The following is a 20,185-nucleotide window of genomic DNA, read 5'->3' on the forward strand; positions in this document are numbered from 1 at the left end:
AAATAGACCCGTTGATACAACCAAACTCTAGATCTGTAGGCATAGAGCATGTTTTCCCCTTAATATGCTATAATTATTCCATCAAAAACATTGTATGCTTAGACTATAAGTAAAGATATACTGTTTGATTGTTCAATACTTTGTAAAAGATAATTTGTGATAAATTTATATGTGTCCTCTAATTATTTTCCTATTTCGGCGGGGGACATCAGCCTCACTGTTGGCTTGTTCCAACTGCAAAGGGTTATTTTATGTGTACGTCAACGTGTACGCGGGACCTCAGTTTTTCGTTCTCTGAGAACTTCTGAACTCGGTTCCTTGATTCTGAAATAGCTAAAAAAGTTGTTGAATGACAAGTTGTTATAGACTACTCAATGAAATATAAGGTCTGGGCAAATAACCTACAAATATTCACAAAGAAGAACCTGAAAGAAATTGCTCTTGCTATGATTTCTTTTGGAACATATTACTCTCAGACATTACCCCAGTGCTGTTTATCAGATTATCTTCAATGACGGGGAGCTGAAGCTATAGCTTATTCGGTGTAGCATAATTACACATTACAACGCCAACCTTGCAGTAGAATCCCCCTTGTCTTCAATTATGTCACCTATTTATTCCTGTAAAGAAACACCTTTACTTGGGAGCCTGTGGCATATTGCACCGGACAATCTTAATGAGGCAGTACTTACCAGGAACTGAGCATCTTGGAATTGTGACTTCATATCCAAAATCGGCAACAAAACAAGTTGAGTAGCCGTGGCGAAAAATTCTGGTCCAATATTAGGACATAAGCTGAGCGATCAGTAAGAATGTAATCGGATTTAACGTCTCATGAACACAATATTTATTTTGATAAGTAAGAGAGTGAACGTCTGCAGATCCGCTTTATTAGATGTGTGAGTGTAACCGTATTAAATAACTGATAATGGCGGAAGGTTGGTAACAGTTTGGAAACACATCTCGAAGAATACCTGGGACCAGACTGGCGCAGTACAATAGCACAATTGGCACTCGGGCAATTTTTGGACGTTTATCAAAAATTCCCTAGCATTTTTTTGGTATTTTCTCTTGAATGTTTGTCAAGCAAATAAATAAGACTTACAGACATTCCAGATCAATCTGCTCTTCTGATAATTTTATTAAGTCTGGCTAAAAAGCCTTATTTTTCTCGTCACAATTCAAAATCAAGACGACTTTTATTGGTCTACCAACTTTAGGTATTTGTTTATCGTCTTCTTCATCAAAAGGGATTGCCATTTTTCACTTTAAAAGATTGATCTGCTGATTGCCTTCATCGTTCTTAACTGAATTTCAATTTCAAGACCAAATGGAAACCGCACCCTGGACGATTGTTCTGTAGAAAAAATATGTTTCAGACGTATTCTTTGTACCAGTTTATACTCGTTCGTACCCGTATCTGACTGGTGGTTCACGCTGTTCATAGGGCAGGGACGGGTAGTTGATGTTTATGTATGAATCCACGTGTAGGTAATGTATGCAAAGATTGGTGCATGTTATGTAGATTAAAATTACTGAAAACACGGGGCAATAATTAATTTGCGTAATACGCTGCACATGAATTCATAACTTAAGATCCCTACTGCAACACAAACGAGAGCACATGCAGAGGAAACTAACCAGTTTCCCCATATGGACCTAATGATAAAATGATTTGATAACAAGAAGTTGCTATAGGAAACTTGATCATTCATTACTTTATCAATAAAAACCGATCTATATAAAAAAATCCAAATTTGAAAAAATAGACCCATAAACTATTTGGAATGAATTGTGCATTGTATGTCAATGCCATACTTCAGATAAGCTTTCCTGTAGCAAAAATCAACACAGAAACTCACGTGTTATGTAAAATTACTTTTACAAATAATTTAAGATTAAATTAATTCTGCAAAGACCGATTGGCAATATAGACTAAATCCTAGTTATTACTTCAGCTATAGTCATGTACAAATTCTCACCCCTAATTCAAAATAGAATATTTAACTACGATGAAACGTGTGTCAATTGCTAAATGAGGCTCAAAGAAGATACCGTGAACTATAGAAAATTTACGACAATACTCAATGCCAATGATCCAAGTCTGACCATATAATAACTAAAATCTTAAAAAAAACCTTTCCCGCTTTGGACCACAATTTCGAGAACAACCAAGCAAGACAAATGTAAACACACTACATTAGTAATGCATACATGGTCAGATAAATGTCGTATACCTTTGGAGAGGAGAATGGTGCAACGTAAGGGAAATATTCCCCTGTTTTCTTGGGTTGTCAGCCTTGTTGTGAGTTCATTTTCATTTTTGGTGACACATGTATCACAGTGGAAGCTTACGGCTGCCACCTCAACTGGATCCATTCGCATACACCGTCATATACGGTTGTTGTTTATAGCTTGCATTGTCTATGTACTTGTTTTGTTATGGTTAGTACACTTACGCGATATATAATAGTATGATTACGTACGAAATATAAAATAAATTGGTTGCCCCCCCCCCCACACACACACACCCATTGTCGGGATTTCATAATCACAGAATCTCGAGACAGATTGTCTTAATTAAACATACATTATGTAAGAGTTAAATCTGCCTATTGCAAGTCTTTATTTGGACCTTAAATGTGATATGAACTATTAATTAGACTCGATGCCATCTGACTGGTTCGATCTTCAACAAATTTGAATCCGATTTGCGGTTCAACGGTCGTTGATGAAAATAGATAATCGAGACTTTGTTTATCAAGGCTACAGTGTTATTAAAATAAGGATTTCTCGGCTCAGAGAGAAGTAATTTGAAATTTTCAGCATATTCCATTTACATTATCTAATTTTTAACTAGTATAGCGAGAACTGTCAGCTCTTTATCTAATTCTCCATAATGCCGATTTAGTGTAAAGGACATACAGATTAATCCGAAACTTCCTTTCGATATATTAAAGGTATTTAATGTGTAACCCGCGAAACTTTTATTCAAGAAGCTTGAATTGGGTGCAAATTTGGAGGCACTTGGATGCCGACCAGGAAGAAATGTTCTTTTGTCACCGTAAAGAAATCGTTCAGAGCTGATATGTCGTCATCATTACTAGGAAAATGACGACTGGCTAGTTCTGACGGGACCAAATCGGGTCAAAAAATTATCAGGATCTGCTTAAAAACGGCGCAGATTGTCACGGGACGTCAGGAATCTTGACACGTTTATGATCGCAGTCAAGAGCTTTGACACCCATCTTGCAAAAACACTTTGTAATTCCTAACTCATTCTTCTCTGAGTGGCATTTAGCAATTGCCGCAAGTAATAAACACAAAACCATATTTAACACAATTACAGTTTTAAGTAAAGCGACGTTTCGTTGTGGGTTCTCTCAATGTTTTCAGCCAACCCTCTTACCAACTACTATAGATAGTGTTGTTCTTGACACTAAGCCTATTGTTTAATCACACCGAATTATGCTTTATCGCTGTTAACTAGGAGTTATTGTAAAGCAAAATGATTAGGATAAACGAATTATTCTTATCGGACTTCTATTTTACAAAGACCTTTCTCTATTTAATAAATGCATGTACATGACTTGGCTTTACACCGTGCGAAACTTACTCTGGCAGTCTGCAAATAGCACCGCTGAGATCTATAATTCTCAAAGTAGAGAGTTGGGTTATGCACATGACTATATGTAATTTCAAGATTTTTCACCAGTTATTCGTTGGCAAGTATCGACCAAGTTACCTGCTCATTGTTATTTGAAAAAGACCACATATCAATTATGTTTATAATACAATAAAAACACAATATATTTAGTGTTTTATCAGATTAATGCAATAGGAGATATATTACTGAAACTGTTTTATATAATACACCCTGATATCGATTGCAGCTTGTGCAGGTGGTTGGCTTAATGGCGATTATCCATGTTGCATGGAGTTGACAAACATCATTCGTCGCCCGGCCTAAAAAGCATATTTCTGATGACCTAGAATAATAATATTAAATGTTTTAATGGTATTATGTCATTGAACTGTAAATACATCGGACACAATTCTATGGAATACAATTATGCAATGCGTTGCTCGTGGATTTTTACGGTTTTATGCGCGTTTGTCCAGATTAGACTAAATAGCATATGTTTGTCCGAAACATATTTTAGATAATTAAAGGTATTTACGTTCTTAGCAATCGCATTAAGGCCTCTTTAAAGCCTATTTCCTTCCAATTCTTCCACCCATGGCTTATCTTCTATATTCAATATATTTGAATACAATTAGTATGATAGGTGTTATACAACGGGAAACAAAATTGTATTGGTTCAAATTGTGTATAGCAGATTATATTTTTGAATTTCATAATGTCTGCTCCAGCTGTCATTGTTGAATATAATGGAAAGAGATTTATTATGATTGGGGGTCAGTGAAATCTTGTAGTTCATATCAAATGAACGGATATCCGATAATAACGATTAGTTACAGTGTTGTCATTTTTATACGCCCACATTTTCATGTGGACGTATACGGTCGTCGCCCCTGTCCGTCCACAATTTGTGGACACTCTACATGTCACAATTTTTATCCGATTTAAAAAAAAAACGTTTAAATATATCACCTTTACACCCGAAGGATGGTCGAGTTCGAATTTTATGAAAATCGGACCGAAACAGTCCGACAAGATGGTTGCTCCATGTATGCAAATAGTGTAAAAGTATGTAATACCAAGGTTGTGGATCCTCTAGAAGTCACAATTTTTATCCGATTTTGATGAAACTTAAAATAAATGTTTATATCCAAAAGATCTAGGTTCTTTTCGATATTTGTACATATATGACCGTAACTTCCTGGATCATGGCCCCTGATTCTACACAAACTCACATTCACATTTTTTTTAAACTTAAAAATATATGTTTTTATCCAAAAGATCTAGGTTCTTTGCGATATTTGTACATATATGACCGTTACTTCGTGGATCATGGCCCCTGATTGTACACAAACTCACATTCACATTTTTTATACGCCCACATTTTCATGTGGACGTATATTGCGTCGCCCCTGTCCGTCCGTCCACAATTTGTTTGTGGACACTCTACAGGTCGCAATTCTTATCCGATTTTGACGAAACTTGAAATATAGGTTTATCTCCAAAAGATCTCGGTTCCTTTCGATATTGGCATGTATCGGATCGAAACTTCATGGATTATGGCCCCTGTTTGTACGAAAAATCACGTTTTTAGCTTGTGGACACTATAGAGGTCATAATTTTTATCCGATTTAAAAAATCGTATTATTATATCACCGTTACACCCTAAGGACGGCTGAGTTCGAATTTCGTGTAAATCGGCCCAAAATTGACAGACAAAATGGCCGCTGTTCGGTCTCAAATAGCGTAAAAATATGGTATATCAAGGTTGTGGACCCTATAGAGGTCACAATTTTTATCCGATTTTGTTGAAACTTGAAATGTAAGTTTATAACACAAAGATCTCGGTCCCTTTCGATATTTGCGCATATCGAATTGTAATTTCCTGAATTATGGCCCTTGATTGTAGGGAAAATCACTTTCTTTTTAGCTTGTTCTCTATCCATCTCTCGAAAATGTGGGCGTATCCTGCCTGGCAGCCGCTGTTTTTTTTTAACTTGTTCTCTGTTCATCTCTTGCAAAATGTGAGCGCATGGCAACTGATTGTTGTATATGATACACCACAGTAGGCAGATTTCTTTGAAAGGTTTGATCATACAATATCTTTCGGAAACCAATGAATAAAAGATCTAGGTTCCTTTCGATATTTGTACATATATGACCGTAACTTCGTGGATCATGGCCCCTGATTGTACACAAACTCACATTTACATTTCTTTAACCCGTTCTCTGTTCCTCTCTTGCAAAATGTGGGCGTATCTTGCATGTCAACTGATTGTTGTATAGGATACACCACAGTAGGTAGATCTCTTTGAAAGGTTTGATCATTCAATATCTTTCGGAAACCAATGAATTCTCTGTCATTCAGACCATCAATGTCTTTGATCACACCCTTTTTGTATAGTCGCACGTTTCAAACTTTTCAACATCGCAAATCTGCTATCATCACTGCAGCATAAAAATGATGAATTTAGTCCTGTATCGAAAGTCATGTCTGGTATGCTGAGTACAAAAAACTACCACATGAGATAGTTCTTAAGATGCCGGTGTCTTGAATCTATTACCGGGACGAGGCTTAATCCAGTTATATGTGAGGGTAGGGTGGTCTAGTGGTTTGATACGTGTGCGTGAAATCAGAAGGTCTATCATGGAGTTAAGTAGCGTGGTTTCGATTCCCCACTTGTACGTAACAAGGAGTAGTGTCGTCTGTCCAACCCCGCGGGTTTTGTCCAGTTCCTCCGGTTTCGTCCCACTGCTAAATACCATTACGCGCAAGTGATTTCACTCTCTCTCTCAAGTTGAACTTAAGAAAGTTTTGTCCTCATTGATATAACATAGTCGAGATGTACTCTTCAAAGGATATCCCATTTGCGAATACGGCGACGGTAGCGCACCTTGAAAGATATCTCGGTAAAGTAGTCTATATAGGAGCAACGACTCGCATCAAATTTGTTCAGTCTTTTGTCAGTTTCAATGGAAGCGGGATTGTTCTGTATGCTAAAGAATCCATTGGATGACACTTGAACATGATTGAATATAATAAATCACGTTACAGGGTCGGACAAGTATTCGTAAGCCATTCATCTAAGTTAATATGGTTTTTCGGTCGTTAAAAGCAATGGTTATATTGGTTATATTAGAAAATCTACTTATGAATCGTGGAGAAGTGATTCGATATCTTGATATGGTTTTTTTTATGGCTAACGTGATCATGAATCTCACCTAATACTAAAAACCATATAATTGGGAAAAATGTAGATAAATCTTTTTTAATAGAAAAAAAAATAACTGCTTTCCCCCCTAAAATTATTTCCAGATTATTTCCATTAGATTTGTAACATGAAATCTGGCTATACCGAAACTACAGGCAAAATTCATGATAGTAAAATTTAATGCACTTAAAGTGTCGGGGCATTGTTTGAGAGATTGGGGATACCCCTTGCAATAAAATATAATATTGTGTAATGAAATATCAGTCCAAAAATGACAGTTGTTTAAAGGGAATCTTTTCAGTAGGGACTTATTTAAAACAAATGTATTAATTTATTAATTTTTGACTGTTAAACCATTCGCAAATGGGGAACCATATGGATACGTTTTCACTTGATGCCCATGTTTTGTACATGCCCGTGACACGATACCAAGCCAAAGTATGTATATCAGAGAATCGGAACAATATAATTACACTGCATTGTTATCTAACTTAACTTAATTGTAATTTGTCTGGAATCTTAAGAAAAGTGTATGAATTTATATTTTCTGTCACATTTTGTTAAATATTCACGAATTTGAATTGGTGAACAGACACGTGATGAGGGAATCGCCTACCAAGATAACACCACTGACGATAGAATTCAGGTTGAGAACATCAGAACCTAAAGTATACTAGATTCCAGTTGAAAACATGGAACTGGCATAAATTCTATTTGAGAATACGATCGTAACACAGCTCTGGTATGAGATCTGTACGAAAAACCGAGGTCCGGTGTGCACGTAGAAGGATATTTGATGTAGGAATTCGAATAGGCGAAAATACCACTGTATAGCTAAAGTTCCCCCCCACAAAACAATGCATGACATATGCTCCTCTTCATTAGTCTTAGTTTCAGGATAACAGTGAGATTAATATAATTCTTTTATAAATAATAAGATCAGTCAGTTTAGGTTACTTAATACAATTAAATATGTCATAATATCTGACTAATGGATATATAAAGTCAGATTTGTAAGACAAAGCACGGATTTATTTCATTAGCTCGAGATTATGACGCACATCAGATTAAGCCTTTACAGTGTCCCGTACGATAATGACCGTACAGTTATAATACTGTTACAATATATTTCTCGCAAAATATAATTTGTAACAATAAGTATAATAACGGGCGTTTTCTTTTAAATATGGACTGTACTTATTAAAGGACAATATTAGTGTCAGTCATTTTCGCATACGTGATAGAACTGGTTAAACACATTCCAAATATAAATTTAACACAGAGATCATTGCTACGATAGATGCGTTATGAAGCTTTCAAGAAAGGGGATTGACAAACGCATAGGAGGCAGACCACCATTAAATTTCATCATCTCGGTACCCACGAATTGTAGTTCGTCTATTTATAGCAATACTCTCTCTCTCTCTCTTTTCTCCCCTTTTGCATGCCCATTTTTGTTGATTTTTTGGTCTAGAATGAACGAAGGGGGTTTGAATTAACATTTTCTGCCAGGTTTTGGTAAATATTCATGATTTTGAGGCGGAAGGATACGGGGGTTATCAGGTTAGCTACGGCGATGTGTACGGCAACTAGTTACATGTTTTTAGTATGCTTCTTCAAGTTTGTGTATCTCAAAATTTTGGTGGTCAACCTCATACAAATTTTAGTGCAAAGACATGACCATTTGTTCCTTTGTCTGTAGTGAAAAGCATTCAGCCCAACGAAAATTTGGGGAAAAGTTGGAGGTGGGCAAAGAGGCCAGAATTAACATTGAAGTCAATGGGGAAATTAATGGTGGTCTGCCTCCAAAAGGAAAACACGAGTTATCCTTCTATATAACTAACTGAAGTGACGAGTGATAACAGATTCACGGGCGAATTTCTGCTCACTAATAATTCCTTAGAAGAATGAGACTGTGGGAGGATATCTGACAATTAAAAAAAAAATAATTTACTCTCACCAGACAAGAGAAAACGAGAAAAATAGAGAACAAGTCAGTGCATTATCATGTTTTTATAAAGTTTTGGGAATGTACGGGCTATTTCTATTTTTCTCGTTTTCCCTTATCTAGTGGCATTCAATTACTTCTTTGAATTATCAGATATCCTCTCACAGCCTCACATAACAATATTATTATCCTTTAAATAAGGGTAGACAGTGCACAGGAGTGGACAATAATGACACCCCAAATCCATTCACCTAATTTCATTTTAGTTCTCTGAACAATCACTTGGTCACATGATGTACTTTCATTTTCAGCACTTTTTGTTTTTTAATGCGTCGATTACCGCTCTTTAAATTGTCATCTTTTATCAGACGTCGATCTGCGAGATATAAAATAGAAACGGAAGTATCTTACTTATAAAATTTATTGAATCAGCACAAATAATGCACACAATGTATCATGAACTATCATTATTGTTTTTGCATTTGTCAACTATCACTATGACAAATATAATTTTGCTGTTGCAGGACTGTTACGTTGATATCACACAGTATCTTCTTAATAGTTTTATATCCAACGCAGAATAGTAATTACTCCCCTTATCTCGGTAACATTAGTGTGTTTATATAATAGCCCCCCACCCCCCTCCAACCCTTTTGGTCTATAATCGAGTGTTTGAATTTCCATTTTCTGCCAGGTTTTTGGTGACTTTTCATGATTTTGAGGCGGAAGGACCAGAAAGTACACAGACATGAATTGGTTCTTTTTTGATCAGGCCTACCCCCCCCCCCCCCCACACACAAAATAGTTTATGAGATGATCGTCGGGATATTGGTAATGTCATGGATTTAATATTAATTGCGATGATGAGAGTATTACTAGCCTAGTATGATGGGGGATTTGAGTCAAAAGTCAGCGAGTGCTATGTTGTTAGTGTTTTTATATGTTGAATGTTACCTATAAATTGGACCAATTCAAATTTAAAAAAATGTTGTAATACTGACAAATACAAAGGGTTTTTTTTTGTTCTGTACATAAAGAATTAGCTCTTTTACATCGTGTAAATTGGCATCTACTTTTTGTCATTTAACATTTCAGATTAGATTTTTCAAAACTTCCACAACGCGCCTAACTCCATCTACCCAGAACTTTAAACTTTGACATCTTCTCATTTGACGCTCGCACTAAGTATTGTACCCTTCAACATATGTTTTTTGTATCGGAGCATTTTACAAAGAACACGAAATCAGTATGCAAATCAGTTCACACGGCATCTTTTTTTTTAATCACGCGAGATTTCGCGTGAAGAAAGACAAAGTTTTCAAGCATGGAATCAATGGCGTATATATTTTAACTACATAGAAATATATCTAGCGCTGACCTCCTGCAGTTCAGGCAAGAAGAGCCGATAGCCTGACGTTTCTAATATAAACAATATACGTTGTCCACTTTATTTTTCTTGTCATTTTCGTTTGCAAATAAATAACTGATTAGATTTGAGATTTTGTTTTCTTTTTAACCGTTCCAGCACAGTACAGAATTATAGTTTTATATAATTAATAACACCCTGTAATTTCCACGTTATCGTATTTTTGCATAGTGTAAAAACGAAAACTCGGAATTATTTTATCCTTTTATATAATAATCTGTTTATATTTTAGGGGATTGGGTTGTCGATTGGTCTAACGCTTTAGATCATAAGGTCTGTCATTGGGTCGAGTGACACCCCAAGCTTGTATGTGACTTAGAGTGCATGGGTCCCCAGCCCAGCCTTGTGGCTCTTCTCCGTGTCCTCCGGTTTCCTCCCACTTCTAAAGAATCCTACGAGCAAGCGAATAATTGAAATGAAATTGTACCATATGTTTGTACCGAAATGAGATAATTTGTGTCGAGTGGACGTTAAACCTCATTTCTTCATATCTCTCTTTACAAAAATTGGGGGCATATGGTGGAAGTCTGTTCAAATAAAACACATTTTTATAGTATATCACAGAGTTCTCGCCTACTCTTCTTCAAATTGACATTCTTGGCTGTCGGCAGTGAAATTTTTTCGGGTTATGGGGGTTTTAAAAAAGATTCCAAAAACTCGATCACGTGGAGACTAAAATGTAATTATTACTTAATTTTGTTTTAATTTGCGACTCGCCACGAGTTATATGCATATCTTTAACATCTCCGAGTTTTAGGTTTCGACTCGGTGTTTTACCGAAAAGTCGGAAAAGAAATCCGAATTTTCGGAATAGGACAAATAATTCCGAGAAATAGTGTAAAAACGAAAACTCGGAACTTAAAAACTCAGAATTTTCTTTGTTATCGTTTTCTTTTCAAATATACGTATTGATCAGTCTTTGGTATGTATCTGTTCTTTTCCGTAATTTTAAGCATTTTTCTAAATGGAATTTCATTAATGTTGCACGAATGTCTAAGGAGACTTCAGTCTTAAGAAATCAAAATTTCTGCATTCGGTTACATATACACACCAATGTTGTCTTTTAAAATAACCTATTTGATTAGAGTATGATGGTCACAGTGAATAGCTAAGCTATGTCAGACAAATATTCTGTATTCGCCAGTTTTAGGTTTCGACTCGGTGTTTTACCGAAAAGTCGGAAAAGAAATCCGAATTTTCTGAATAGGACAAATAATTCCGAGAAATAGTGTAAAAACGAAAACTCGGAACTTAAGAACTCAGAATTTTCTTTGTTATCGTTTTCTTTTCAAATATACGTATTGATCAGTCTTTGGTATGTATCTGTTCTTTTCCGTAATTTTAAGCATTTTTCTAAATGGAATTTCATTAATGTTGCACGAATGTCTAAGGGGACTTCAGTCTTAAGAAATCAAAATTTCTGCATTCGGTTACATATACACACCAATGTTGTCTTTTAAAATAACCTATTTGATTAGAGTATGATGGTCACAGTGAATAGCTAAGCTATGTCAGACAAATATTCTGTATACGGCTGTTTTCAGATATACATGAAACCGACATACTGTTTATTATATAGACATCATGTATAAAGCGTACATAATATACACTCTTGATGGCCTATATTATAGACCAGTAGGAAAGATAAGATATTGTATAAGCCATAGGGGTGTTGGTGCGATATCAAGAGTATTAATATTTATACCTCATTGTATACGTCATTGATTCCATGCTTGAAAACTTTTTTTTCTTCACGCGGCATCTCACGTGATTAAAAAAGGTGCCGTGCGAACTAATTTGCATATTGGCTGATTTCGTGTTCCATGTAAAATGTTACGATACAAAAGACAACTGTTGAAGGGTACAATATTTAGTGCGAGTGTCAAATAAGAAGATGTCAATGTTTAAAGTTCTGGGTAGATGGAGTTAGACGTGTTGTGGAAATTTTGAAATGACAAAACGTAGATGTCAATTTACACGATGTAATAGAGCTAATTCTTTATGCGCAGAACAAAAAACCCCAAAAAACTTTGTATTTGTCAGTATTACAAGATTTCTTTACACTTGGCTTGGCTCAATTTACACGTAACATTCAACATTTGCAACATTGGAGACGTAAAAGCACTGACTTTTGACTCAAATCCCCCGCCATAGTCTGAGACCAAGCATGTTCATTACTAGACAGAAATCCTGGTTTGATGTTGGTGTAGTATGATATTTCTCCCACCATTAAGGATTGACAAGTTTGTGGCACTCAACCTAATACAGTTTCCGTTTTTATTATGATCATATGAAACACGAACATCCATTTACCACACACTGAACGTCGCCATATTAGGATGGCAATGTCGTAGTCACGATATGACATATGACTGTTTTCCTGATGTGACATGATACAAGCCAGTTTTCCCTGTTAATGTTTGTCTAAGAGAAATCTCATGATAAATAATGCTTGCTTTCTACAACAGAATTTTTTTACGAAAGACAAAATAAACCCTCTGAAAATATCGTGATCACTTATAGACATGTTGAAATTGGAAAAAAAAAATTGCGGCTGCCAGGCAGGATACGCCCACATTTTGCAAGAGATGGATAGAGAACAAGCTTTAGGGGCCGTAATCCAGAAAGTTATGGTCTTAAACGCGCAAATATCAAAAGGGACTGAGATTTTTGGAATATAAAGATATGTTTTAAGTTGGATAAAAATTGTGACCTCTAGAGGGTCCACAACCTTTGTATTACATACTTAATACACAATTTGCGTACAAAGAGCGGCCATTTTGTCGGGCAGTTTCATTTGATTGTGACCTCTATAGGGACCACAAGCTCAAAACGCGAATTTTCGTACAATCAAGGACCATAATTCAGGAAGTTACGATCCGATATGCGCGAATATGGAAAGGAACCAAGATCTCTGGGTTATAAACATGCATTTCAAGTTTCATCAAGTCTTGGTGAGATTTTTACGAAATTCGAACCCCACCACCATTAGGGTGTAACGGTGATATACTAAAACGTTTTTCTTTTTTAAATCGGATAAAAATTGTGACCTCTAGAGGGACCAGAGACTAAAAACACGATTTTTCGTACAATCAGGGGCCATAATTCAGGAAGTTACGATCCGATATGCGCGAATATCGAAAGGAAACAAGATATTTGGGTTATAAACAAGCAGCTCCGTGGTTCTGTTGGGGGGATAAGTTCTTCATCTGTGAACATACTCCCAAAGCATGTCAAGTGACCATGACTATTTATCATATCATAGGTATTTGCATTTTAATTTCCCTTATTGTTTTTAAGAGTATAGTATGTTAAGGCGTTTGCTAAGGGACGAAAAACCATTGTCTACTGGAACTCGCAGATGACTGGACCGGAAGGCCGTGTCGGGGAATAAATATCTCCCTTACAATGACCAAAGTGTTGACGAGGCGTTAATCCCATTGCATTCTTTTAAAATGAAATGAAATGAAATGGGGTTTAACGTCCTACTGGCATTCTTTTAAAGACAATATGCAAATGGCAATGTTGGTACTTAAACATATATTATGCAAGAGCTAAATCTGTCTTTTGCAGGTCTTTCTTTAAGCCTGAAATATTATCTAAATTAATTAGACACTAGTTATTTTATCCAGACCATAATCAAGTCTCGATGCCCTCGCTAGCCTGCGACATTTAGCGGATTGGAATACTTTTTGTGAAGGGTAATAAAACGTAAAAATGGATAATCGAGACTTTGCACTTTTATCGTACCGACTTTAGTAATGACGATCGAGGCTAGTCTAAAATTCAAAAGCTAATATGTATCTCGGTTCAGAGTGGAGCAATATGACTGAAATTTTCAGCATATTCTATTTACGTTAACTATTATAGCGAGAACTGCCAACTCTTTAATTTCCCACAAGTCAAAAACTAACGGGAACATTTTTATTTTGCACTGGAGCAAAATTAATTTAGTACTTCAGAGAAAGCGAAAGATGGTAAGCAGGTGATCGTTTGCTTATCACATCCATGCGTGCATTGAACTCGTGAGCTGCATAAATATCAGGCCCTATGGTCTACAGCGACGCGTTAGACCATACGATTTCCCAGTCCCTCAAATTAATCCCCCAAACACATGACGATACAAGAAGCCTTGTAAATAAAAATTAAATATATCAAAGTTAAATCACAGATAAGGCTAGTAGCACCAAGGGATCTCGAAAGAGCCTGCTATCTGGTAATAATTTATCGCGATGGGGTAAACTTTCGCATGAAAACCGACGACGTCCGGATAGTTATCTCTCATGTTGTGACAAAAATACAATCGACTAGAACAGTCGACGTAATAAGCACGAAAAAATAAATTGATCTTGACGTAGACAATGGACTAAGCCAATTGTATTCTAAATTCGAAGAAAGTGAGGGAAAGTTAAATTAAATCAACTTGAACTGGGACCTTGGGCATTTTTCTATTTAATCAGTATATGATTACCGTAGAGCTCTCCTGTATTGGTGGAACAAATATGTCTTGACTGATGGCAATTGTGCCAACGTGACGCACCATTCTTTGCGATTCCCTGCTGGCTTAAACTAATAAGAATAAATATGTTAGCTGGCATTTGGCAAGACTTAAGGATAATTGAAAGGCCAATTTGAACGAGAAAGAAAAAATCTAGTAGTCAGAGTGGAGAGTTCTATGGGGGCTTCTAGAATGACAATCGGAGTGATATTAACCTATATCTCATTGAACATATACCTTTTTCTTATCTTTAAACTCCGTGTAGATCTGTCACACATCAACGCATAAACTCAACTAAAACGACTTTTCATTAAGGTAAAAGTTTTGCTTCTGTACTAAATGCATTAGTTTTTACGTAGAATGATATAGAATGGGTTTCAAATTGACGTTGTTATTTACAGATACGCTTGTTCGACGATACGATCGCATTCATTTAATCAGTAAAAAGTATCGCAAAAAAATCATGCGGTCCCGCGAGGGCTAATTTACGACCATAGGAATGCGATCTAAAGTAAAATTTAACACGGCTTTGTAAAAAGAATCATTTGAAGAAGGGTTTTCACTACAAGATGTCTCAAAATGATGCATTACCGTGTTCCGTCTGTTTGTTTTCTTTGCGATGGTACAGGCTGTTGATACTGTTCACTGATTCAGGAAGAGTCTGGCGATATTTAGTGACATGTGTCATGCACGAGGAACACCGGTCACCACTCAGCTTTGGGAAATCCAGTTACTTTTGCATATTCCCCCGGTGAAGTGAACGTACCATTACACTATTTTACTGCATGAAATATGTTTTGCCTCGTTTCAAAGGCTCTTCATTACAAATGGGACCGGAGGCATTACAGACAATTTCGAAACAAGGGCAATGAGATTGGAAAATTCCAAATACGAAAATAGTCTATTTTACCAATCAGACAACTGGATTTATCTTATGAAATAAAGCATAAAGGGAAATTGTTTTCATAATTAATAAGGGGTTGAGGTAGGGCGGTTGTATTCATATTGTTCAATAACTTTTGAGATTGTTTTCAGTGTGGGGCACCTTAACAATGGAATGATCCAATGTATTGTTTAGTTGGAAATAATGAACATTTCAGTACAATATCTAATTTAAAGTTGCGAATATCCTGGCGAAATCATGCGGAATATAGTGAGAAGGGATAAAATTGTACAAAAATTATTTCATGACATTCCATGGAAACAATTACGGTGAAAACTACTTTCACAGTATTACAACTAGTTTTTTGGACGATATGTTATTGAAGCCATGTAATGTATTTAAAGAGAAATTTCAGATATCTGGTTATGTTTAACAGAAGGTATCTAAAACTTGAAATATTGTAAATCAAGGATTTTAATGAGATGACTACACAAATTTCTGCTACCTTATCTTATTAATAAATCTGTCTGGGGCTTAGTAGTTTGTCTAACATCATCAACATAATTTAGCATGTATGTTGGATAAAATCCAAACATGTTTTCAGACATAATATTCTGCGCCTGCTGTGGTTTATGTAAACCATAACGTTAACGACTTTTCGATCCACTAATTTCTTTCTTGCATCTTAAACCCACTGTAAATATCTCATAATAAACAAATCATTATTTTTAACGTTTTCTTATCGTTTAGGCAGTATTTTTATAGATCAGTCTTAATCTGATGACAGGTAGCCTTTAATAGGGAATTAAAGTAAAATTGATGCAGATATAAAAAGTAAAAAAAATAAATATATATTTTTAAAAATAATAATAATTTTAAGCGGCATTTTTATACAACAACCTTATTCTGATGACAAACATCGGGATTTTTCAAGCCAGGTTCTCGCTTGTCAGGGGTGTGGTCGACAAGGAAAGTGTGTCTATCAGTTAGGACGGACAAAATACCACTTCAACCTTGTACATGAATGGGGAGGAACTAATGCAGTGCTGGTCATGTATACAATGAAAATGGTGTCATAATTAACGATATAATTGGGGGAGGGGTATCGTTGAGCACATGCTACTACCTTAGACAGACATGGTTTAAATCAAATTAAAGGAGGCCACGGTGGCTCAGTTAGTAGGTCGTTGGCTCGCTAACCTGGAGAGAGAGAGAAATAGGGTTTAACGTCCACTCGACACAAACTAGGTCATTTCGGGACTAACATATGGTTTAATTTTATTTCAATAATTCGCTTGCGCGTAGGGGTCTTTAGCAGTGGGAGGAAATCGGAGGACCCGGAGAAACTCCACGAGGTTGGACAGACGACCCTACTCCTTGTCACGTACAACCGGGGATTCGAGCTAACCTGGAGGTCCCGTATTCGATCTTAGTGTTGACCGAGAAAGTTCACCTGGACTTTACGCGTGGTTCCTACTGGCAAGTGATGTAGAACGGAGGGCCTGGCAAGGAACAGCGTATAGTCGTTCGGATGGGACGAAAAACCTACGTCCCGTGTACACATTGGCGTGCACATAAAGGAACCTTTGACAGTTGGAATTCGATACAAGAGTAGATCGTGGCGCACTGTATGTCCGTTTTTTTTGGACAATCAGTACAGAACAGCAGGACGTTAAACCTCCATTTCATTTCATCTCACATAGATTTAAGGTACATACTTTACGTAAGGTGAAAATTAAGACCCAAGAAATTAGCTGAATATGACCCTATATATCACACCTCGTAAAGTAAAGTACCGACAGCAAACAATTCGATTTCAACTTAACAGGTTCTTTGTAAAATAGATGCCCCAATAATGATAACTACTACTTTAATTACAAGTTGAATATTTAATCAAACACTTAGGGTAACAATCACAATGCTGTATATTTGCTTAGACATCTCGAATTTTCAATATTACGTTGATTGATTACATGTGTGTAACGATAATCATCACTCCATCGACATATAAATGGTATTGATTGGTTTATTGGCTTCTGGCTCCAGACAAAAATATTTTCACAGTTTCTCATATTTGGGAAATCTTTATATTGGTTTAATCATCAACATTTTACTAGACTGATGAATGAATGCATTAAAACGAAATTGGTTAGAAACCAAGGCTTGAGTTCAGATAGGACTAGAGCTTAAAAAAAATGGTGGACATAATCGGAAATATTATCAGTAATACCCCCCCCCCCCCTGGCAATTATTTCCAAGAGTGATTCACAGTCCGTATGTCACTCTTCCGGAACGGAAACTCCCCTTTCTGTCCTTGCGACTCTTTAGTCCGTTATCGCTTATAACACAATTATAGTCTAGAACGCAAAGTAGATTTGATGTAACCTCAATCGGGAATCAATATCATATCAATCACTGCTCTTTAATAAATATTTTCTAAAAAGACAGGACATAAACAGCTTCTAGCAATTAAACCGTCTTCCCTTTCTTAGTTTCGTAAATAACCGCAATTTCCATATTATGAATGTTGTCCAAGTGTGCGCATAAACTAATGGAATGACATAATGACCCCGTTTCCTTACTGTCTTATGAGAATGATTTATTGTTCGACCTGGGCGAACTTCAGAAACTACATCTTATAAATGAAGTTGCCTTGTCCCATAACTTGTGACATTTAAATGCTTCGTTAGCCATTCTAAATGAAGTATACCCGAAATTACTCTTCATTTATCACAATTTGAAATCCATTGCTGGCTCAGTTAACTTCTATCGACAGTTAATGTTTGACGAAACATGTCGTTAATTTTCCATCCTTTAACAATTTAGCTTGTCTGAGCAACATCTTCGGCGAGCGTACATTGGAATATGTTCATTATTCTTGACAGCATAAGTGTAGAATATATTGCCACCAATATAAATACCTTGGTTTTCAGAATTCTGTTAGAACAGTATGAAAGATGGTTGGACATCTGATGCAAGTGATATAAAGATGGAGATAACACAGCGAATTGAATTTGTAATAGAATGTACAATATACATTCGTGGTGTAGAATCTTTGTAAAATATTTTATACCTGTATTGAAATCCACCAATATCTCCTTGGGTATTGCCGTACTGTTAGAGTAATGAAAGCCTAATTTAATTTACAGTGTAGAAAGACACCTTGGAATGTGGAGGAAATACAACAGTAGTACTATTAAACGTGCACATTGCAATATATGTAGTAGATTGGCTTATGCCTAGATCCATCCCACTGGGGAAAAATCATCGGCGATGTGGAAATAAACAAGTTTTCTCCCAATGGCTCCCGATATTTCTGCTCACAAATACGGAGAAGTCTTATTAGGTATTGTGGATGGTCCGGTGAACGTTCACGGTGCTCCGGCTATGGTCACAAAGTTTCTGGGAATGTCCCCCAACAATTGCCGTGTATCATCGGGGACGACTCCCAATAATCGGGAAAGCTCCGGGGTACCTTCGCCGATAATCAACATCATCGCCAGGCCTCCCGATGGCTCGCGACGCTCCCGAAGCTTTCCTGGGACGCAGGAGAACCTGTTCCTGACGCCTCCCGAGGCTCATTAATTTCCATCGGTAGTACATCGGTAGGCATAAGGACTGATTTACCCTATTATGGCTCAAGTCTTGGGTAAGACACGAAAATGTGCACATTATAGTAGGATACCAAAGTATCATAAATCATACAAAATCGACTTGTATGGGAATGGGAGTATATGAAATCAAATATATTTAGTCTATATGCATTCAGAAATAAAATCATGAAGAGTTGAGTTATCTTAAATTCCAATATTATGGTGGCTACTGTAAGTGATTTTAACAGTTTATGATGTCGGATAATACTCACTACGTGCCGTAAGCGTTAAATTTTCTGTCATTTATAGTTTTTAAGATACAAATAAATGTATAAAACCCGATGACCGTCTTGAAATCCAATATGGTGGCTGTTGTGAGCGAATTTTCACAATTGGGTGTACTCATCAGACACACTAAGTGTTAGAATTCGATTTCTGGTATTTATAGTTTTAACAGTTGGATGTACTCACCTGATACAGTAAGCGTTAGAATTTCATTTCTGGCATTAATACATTTTCGAAATCCAATTCGGCGGCCGTTTGACGAAATCTCTGATACTTCCATAATGTTCCTCGATATTGATTTCCTGTCCGAAATGCTGTAAAATTGAACAAAACTAAGTTTTTTTGGTGATCATTTTGAAATTTAATATGGCGGCCACCAGGGCCCTTTTATTTTGGATGGTCCATTTTTCCACGATCCTCATGGCATACTACCCCCTGTGAAAAGATTTATGCTTTACTCAAAAAGTGAATGGTTTTTTATGATTAGCCGCTTTACTACACGGGGGTTGGGTGGCCGAATGGTTAGCACGTGCGCGCTGTATCATACGGTCTGTCACTTAGTCAACTGGCGTGGTTTCGATTCCCCGGTTGTACGTGACAAGGAGTAGGGTCCCCTGTTCAACCTCGTGGGTTTTCTCCGGGTCCCCCACTGCTAAAGACCCCTACGCGCAAGCGAATTATTGAAATAAAATTGAAC

The 20,185-nt window shown here is 36.5% G+C and overlaps 1 protein-coding gene and 1 long non-coding RNA gene across 3 annotated transcripts in view; one reads left to right on the top strand and one right to left on the bottom strand.

Annotated features, from left to right (window-relative positions):
- LOC126827060 (uncharacterized) overlaps positions 1–20,185 on the bottom strand; it is a 99,132-nt gene that overhangs the window by 68,563 nt on the left and 10,384 nt on the right. For both annotated transcript variants that reach the window (XR_007682554.2, XR_008788672.1), the window contains exon 2: positions 19,675–19,802. This is a non-coding gene — a long non-coding RNA (uncharacterized LOC126827060). The remainder of the gene's footprint in view (positions 1–19,674; positions 19,803–20,185) is intronic.
- Positions 1–20,185, top strand: part of LOC126827049 (orexin/Hypocretin receptor type 1) — a 101,027-nt gene that overhangs the window by 2,585 nt on the left and 78,257 nt on the right. The window lies entirely within an intron of this gene.

This window comes from Patella vulgata, chromosome 7 (genome assembly GCF_932274485.2).
Source record: "Patella vulgata chromosome 7, xgPatVulg1.2, whole genome shotgun sequence".
NCBI lineage: Eukaryota > Metazoa > Mollusca > Gastropoda > Patellidae > Patella > Patella vulgata.